This window comes from Piliocolobus tephrosceles, chromosome 5, assembly GCF_002776525.5.
Source record: "Piliocolobus tephrosceles isolate RC106 chromosome 5, ASM277652v3, whole genome shotgun sequence".
Classification (NCBI taxonomy): Eukaryota; Metazoa; Chordata; class Mammalia; order Primates; family Cercopithecidae; genus Piliocolobus; species Piliocolobus tephrosceles.
In genome coordinates, this window is record NC_045438.1 from 115825246 (window position 1) to 115832048 (window position 6803).

Consider the following 6803-nt stretch of genomic DNA (forward strand, 5'->3'; position numbering starts at 1 on the left):
CTGAAGATCCCTAAAGCTCAGTAGCTCCTCGACTCCAGCTGAAGATCACTAAAGTTCAATAGCATCTCGACTCCAGCTGAACAGCCCTAAAGCTCAGTAGCACCTCGACTCCAGCTGAAGATCCCTAAAGCTCAGTAGCACCTCTACTCCAGCTGAAGATCCCTAAAGCTCAGTAGCACCTCTACTCCAGCTGAAGATCATTAAAGCTCAGTATCACCTCTACTCCAGCTCATCACTAAAGCTCAGTATCACCTCTACTCCAGCTCATCACTAAAGCTCAGTATCACCTCTACTCCAGCTGAAGATCACTTCTCTCATTGCCTCTTTAATATCGCTTCACAACATTTTTCACAAGTTAGTTGTGTGATGAGCTGCCTTCCTCACAAGAACCTTATCTCCAGTGACGGCAGGGAATGAGATGAATCTGTTTAGATTTGACACTTGTGTCCCCAGTACCTAGGCCAGTGCCTCAGGCATTGTAGGCTCTGGAAAAAAATGTCTGGGACTAGGATAATCAGAGGACTGGGGGAAGTCCAGTCCTATTCTCACTCAGGAAGAGTCAGAATAACATAGTTCACATTGCATAGTTCTTTGGAGGTGAAAAGATGGGAGAGTGCACCAAGCCTGTGAAATCATTCTTGAGGCCAGGCCTGATGGCTCACACCTATAATCCCAGCACTTTGGGAGGCTGAGGTGGGCAGATAACTTGAGGTCAGGAGTTCCAGACCAGCCTGGCCAACATGGTGAAACCCGTCTCTACTGAAAATTTAAAAATTAGCTGGGCATGGTAGCAGGTGCCTGTAATCCCAGCTACTTGGGAGGCTGAGGCAGGAGAATTGCTTGAACCGGGAGGCAGAGGTTGCAGTGAGCCAAGATTGCACCACTGCACTCCAGCCTGGGCCACAGGGTGAGACTCATCTCAAAATAAATAAATAAATAATCTTTCTTGATATGAAATCTCTCATTAATCATCTGGAAATCTCATACTTTCTGTCTCGTCTACTATGGAGGAAAGCACCTTGTATGTTCTGCCTAAGCACCCCACTATACTGTTCAGAAGTTTCTATTGTCTATTTTTCATTTTTAATTGTGGTAAAATACATATAACATGAATTTACCATCTTAACCATTTTTTTTGTGTGTGTGTGTGTTTTATTTGTTTGTTTTGAGACAGGGTCTCACTCTGTCTCCCAGGCTGAAGTGCAGTGGCACCATCTCAGCTCACTGCCACCTTGGCCTCCCGGGCTCAAGTGATCCTCCTACCTCAGCCTCCTGAGTAGCTGGGACTACAGGCATGCACCACCACAGCCAGCTAATTTTTCTGTTTCTTGTAGAGATGACGTTTTGTCATGTTGCCCAAGCTGGTCTCAAACTCCTAGCCTCAAGCAATCCACCCACCTCAACCTCCAAAGGTGTTGGGATTACAGGTGAGAGCCACCACGCCCAGCCTCTTAACCATTTTTAAATATGCAGTTCGGTAGTGTTAAGTATGTTTACATTGCCATACAACCAATCTTCAGAACTATTTCATCTCACAAAACTGAAAGTCTATAACACTGAACAATAACTCCCTATTATCCCCTCTCCCCAGTGCCTGGCAACCACCATTCTATCTTCTGTTTATAAATTTGCTCACTTTAGATACCCCATATAAGTGGAATAATACAGTACTTTGTGTGTGACTGGTTTATTTGACTTAGCATAATGTCTTCAAGGTTCATTCATGTTATAGCATGTGACAGGATTTCCTTTTTTTTTCTTTTTTTTTTTTGAGACGGAATCTGGCTCTGTCACCCAGGCTGGAGGATTTCCTTTCTTTTTAAGGTTAAATAATATTCAGAAGTAATTATATTTTTGAACTATTTTTAAATTTTTAATTGTGAAATTAAGGGCATCTATTGTAAGGATGTCTAAGAGTGACAATGCCTAGAAACTTTAAACCTGTCTACCCATCCACACTAGGTAGCCTCATTCTTGAATATGACCACCAACATATTTGTATTAGCTTCTTTAATTCACCCGAGAACTTTTAAAGTCTGTCAAAATTGATCTGTATGTGGCAGCAAAACACCCGCCTTGAAGATGAGTGCTAACCTATGCTCAGGATCAACCTCATGCCGAGCTGAGTACAAAATGAAAATGCAGGTCCCTGTGTGAGTGCACAGATTTTATGTTCTAGAAGCTAGCACTGCCTGTCTTAAAGTGCTTCTCTGGAAAAATACTGCCTTGTAATTTCTGCCTATGTCGAAAACCTTGACTTTTTTTTTTCCTACTGCTATCCTTGAAATTTATCAAAGTGGTGCCCTTATATTTTCCTATTAGGAAATCCCCCTTGAGCCCCTACTCTTGTGAATTATATCTTACCCAAGTGGGATGAAATATCACAGGGTTGGTACCTGTACCCTAGCTCCAAGACTGCCAAGGAGAATTCCCCAAGCATGTTCTGGTTTACTTAGTTTTTTTTTGTTATATCTGCCAGCTGCATTTACCAAGTGCCTTTTGAGATAGGGCAGCTCTCTCTCTCACCCAAAGTTGGAGTGCAGTGGCATGACCATGGCTTACTGTAGCCTTGAGCTCCTGGGCTCAAGCAATCCTCCCACCTCAGCCTCCTGAGTAACTGGGGCTACAGGCGCACACTACCACAACCAGCTAATTTTTTGATAGAGATGGGGTCTGGCTGTGTTGCCCAGGCTGGTCTCAAACTCCTGAGCTCACACAGTCTTCCAGCCTCAGCTTCCCAAAGTGCTGGGATTACAGGTATGAGTCACTATGCTTGGCCTAAAAGTTTTTTACATGATAGATCTCTGAATACCTTTTGAGTCTCTTCTCTGATAAATTAGTTTATTCAAGTTATTTTGTTTCCTTGGGGCAAAATTTGAAACGTATTTTTCTAACTGGTGATTTCCTTTAGGTTTTCTCATTAGTTTCTATGAGATTAAATGTTACAGTTGCTTATAATTTCATTCATCAGTGAAGAGTCTGTGATTATCTCCTTTTTCATCTTAATTCTGTATTTTTGTTTCCTTCTCTCCTTTTTAAAAAAATCTGGCTTGGGAAAAGTTTCTCTCTCTTACTATTTTTTCAAAGAGTCAACTTTAAAATTTTTCTTATTTTTTTTTTCTACTTACATGTCATTATTTTCAACTTTTATTTTTATTATTCCCCCCTCCATACTTTTTAAAAGAATATCTTATGAATTTTTCTAATTTATTAAGATTACTATCAGGTTTGTTTTTTATTATAGTCTTTCTTCTTTGGAAATTAATGTGTTTAAGACTAATAGAATTCTGGCCGGGTGCAGTGGCTCACTGCTGTAATCCCAGCACTTTGGGAGGCTGAGGCGGGTGGATCACGAGGTCAGCAGTTCGAGACTAGCCTGACCAACATGGTGAAACCCCGTCTCTACTAAAAATACAAAAAAATTAGCTGGGTGTGGTGGCAGGCACCTGTAACCCCAGCAATTTGGGAGGTTGAGGCAGGAGAATCACTTGATATCGGAAGGCGGAGGTTGCAGTGAGCCAAGATTGCGCCACTGTACTCTAGCCTGGGCAATAAGAGCAAAACTCTGTCTCAAAAAAAAAAAAAAAAAAACAGACTAATAGAATTCCTTCGGAATGTAACTTTTACTGTGTTCCATTCCCTCCATTTTGCATAAAGTATTTTCCTTTTTATTGCATTCCGTATGTCTAATCTGTTTTGACTTTCTCACTAATCCAAGATTTTTAGAAATGTTTCCTTTTTTTTCCTGCTTTCTTTTTCTATTTTTTATTTATTGAGACAAAGTCTTGCTCTGTCACCCAAGCTGGCATGATTATAGCTCACTGTAAACTTGAACTCCTGTTCTCAAGTGATCCTCCCACCTCAGCCTCCCAAGTAGCTAGGACTACAGGAGGCACCACCATGCCTGGCTAATTTTTAAAAAAAATTTTTTTATTGAGACAGTGTCTCACTATGTTACTCAGGCTGATTAAAAACTCCTAGCCTCAAGCAATTCACCTGCTACAGCTTGGCAAAATGCTGGAATTATAGGCATGAGCCATCGCACCCAGCCTAGAAATGTGTTAATTTATAGGTAATTAAGTCTTTTTGTTTATCGTTTTTATATTTATTTCTAATTTTATTATGTTATAGTCTAAACTTTTTAAGCATTTGATGTGAGATTTTCTTTAAAGCCTGCAAACTTTGTTAAAATTTTAAAATTTTGTTAGAAGTTTTTCTTTGAGACCAATTACCAAACAATTTGTATAAATAATCCGTGGACATATGGGAAGAAATATACATATATATGTATATATATACACATACACACATACACACACACTCTCACACACACACATATCCTTACTTAAAATATACAAAGACTGTATCTACTAACTTGAAATTGTTGACTGTATCATTCAATGTCCCAGTGTCTTTACGTATTTTTTCTTTTAAGATGGAGTCTTGCTTTGTAGTCCAGGCTGGAGTGCAGTGGCTTGATCTCGGCTGAGTGCAACCTCCATCTCCTGGGTTCAGTTGATTCTCCTGCCTCAGCCTCCCAAGTAGCTGGGATTACAGGCCTGTGCCACGATGCCAGCTAATTTTTGTATTTTTAGTAGAGACAAGGTTTTACCGTGTTGACCGACTGGTCTGGAACTCCTGGCCTCAAGTGGTCCACCGCCTTGGCCTACCAGTGTTGGGATTACAGGCATGAGCCACCATGCCCAGCCTTTAATTACTTTTAGACTATTAAGTTTCTCTGATTCTGAAAGATGTATATGAAAATCTTCCATAAAATAAAATCTCCCAATAACAATTTTTAAAATCATTATATTTTATCACCTTTCCTTTCCTTAAATTTAGCTCCATGTTGTTTGATGCCTACAGGTTTATGATGTCGTAACACCTTTATATGTTGTAAGTCATACACTAACATAGTGTCCATCTTTGTATTGTTTTATTTGTATTACTTCAGTGTATCAATTTGTTTTCAAACCTTTATTACCCCATTTTAAATGTCTTTCTTATAAATAATATAGAGATGGGGGTTGTTTTCTGTTATAATATTTTAGAATTTGTTAATAGAAAAATCAATTTACTTCATTTTTAGTAAAATTGACCTTTTAATTTTATTCTTTTTGTCATCATATTTACTATTTATTTAATTTTTCTCTTTTCTTTGTCTTTGCTTTTATGGTTTTGACAAGTTGCTCTTTATTCTCTTTTCTCCTTCACTAACTTGAAGGTTTTATTGTAATTTTTTATTTCACTATTGATTACCTTTTATCTTCCCTATAGTTATATATTTCTTTAGTATAATTTTTTCTTTATAATAATAATTATAATAAATATTATATAATAAAATATATTATTTTAATATAATTTTATATTTAAATAAATATATTATAATAATGGTTATAATAAAAATAAATAATGATATATTTCTTTAGTATAATAATAGTTATATGGAAACAAGAGAGCAAGAGAGCACCCTTTTCCTCTTATGGAAATGCTTAATTCTCCCAGTGTTTATTCTCTTCCCCTTAAGATAAGACCTTCAGAATGCTTTTAGTTCCCCACTTAGTGCAAATATTAGATCACTTTTACTTTCTCTCATCTGTCCAACATACCTCCACTCCTAGGTTGTTGTTGTTTGTGTGTGTGTGAGACAGAGTCTCGCTCTGTTGCCCAGGCTGGAGTGCAGTGGTGCAATCTTAGCTCACTGCAACCTCCACCTTCTGGGTTCAAGCAGTTCTCCTATCTCAGCCTCCCAAGTAGCTGGGATTGCAGGCATTCGCCACCACGCCTGGCTAATATTTGTACTTTTATTAGATACAGGGTTTGCCATGTTGGCCAGGCTGGTTTTGAACTCCTGACCTCAGGTGATCCGCCTGCCTCGGCCTCCCAACGTGCTGGGATTACAGGAGTGCACTACTGTGCCCGGCCAACTCCTAGGCTTTGAAGAGATAGTTTAGTCCTTTGTGTTCCTAGCCATTAGTAGGTTTTCCCACTAATGAATTGTATCTTTTGTTTTTCAAAACACTTTATTTAATATTTAAGTTATACTTTCCTAGGTACTCTATCATTATCCTTTTAACCACGTGTCAATGTGAAGTAAGTCTTCTGCCACATATTAAGTCTCTGTTCCAATAACTGTGTTGTTTGGCAAGAGCTCTTAGTGGCACGTGCAAGTGAGAGAGTCTATGAATTCTTGTTTGTCAGCAAATATCTTTCTTTTACCCTGGCAGGTGAATAATACTTTGGCTGAATGTTAAATCCTTGAGTTGCAGTCCTTTTCTCTCAGTAGTCTGAGGATGTTACGTGAATGTATTTTTCCTTCCAGTATTGAAGGTCAGCAGTCACATACTAGTTTGTTTCTTTTTTGTTTGTTTGTTTGAGACGGAGTCTCTCTCTGTTGCCCAGGCTGGAGTGCAATGGTGTGATCTCCCCTCACTGCAACCTCCACCTCCTGAGTTCAAGGGATTCTCCTGTCTCAGCCTCCTGAGTAGCTGGGATTACAGGCGCATGTCACCACACCTAGCTATATATATATATATTTTTTGAGATGGGGTCTTGCCCTGTTGCCCAGGCTAGAATACAGTCGCACGATCTCAGCTCACTGCAAACTCTGCCTCACGGGTTCACGCCATTCTCCTGCCTCAGTCTCCTGAGTAGCTGGGACTACAGGCACCTGCCATCACGCCTGGCTAATTTCGTTTTTGTATTTTTAGTAGAGACGGGGTTTCACTGTGTTTGCCAGGATGGTCTCAATCTCCTGACCTTGTGATCCACCTGCCTCAGCCTCCCAAAGTGCTGGGATTACA

At 39.5% G+C, this 6803-nt stretch overlaps 1 pseudogene; it reads left to right on the forward strand.

Moving 5' to 3' along the window:
- The window catches only part of LOC111549746, a 40339-nt pseudogene extending 39567 nt beyond the window's left edge, over positions 1 to 772 (forward strand).
- The last annotated feature ends 6031 nt before the right edge of the window (positions 773 to 6803 follow it).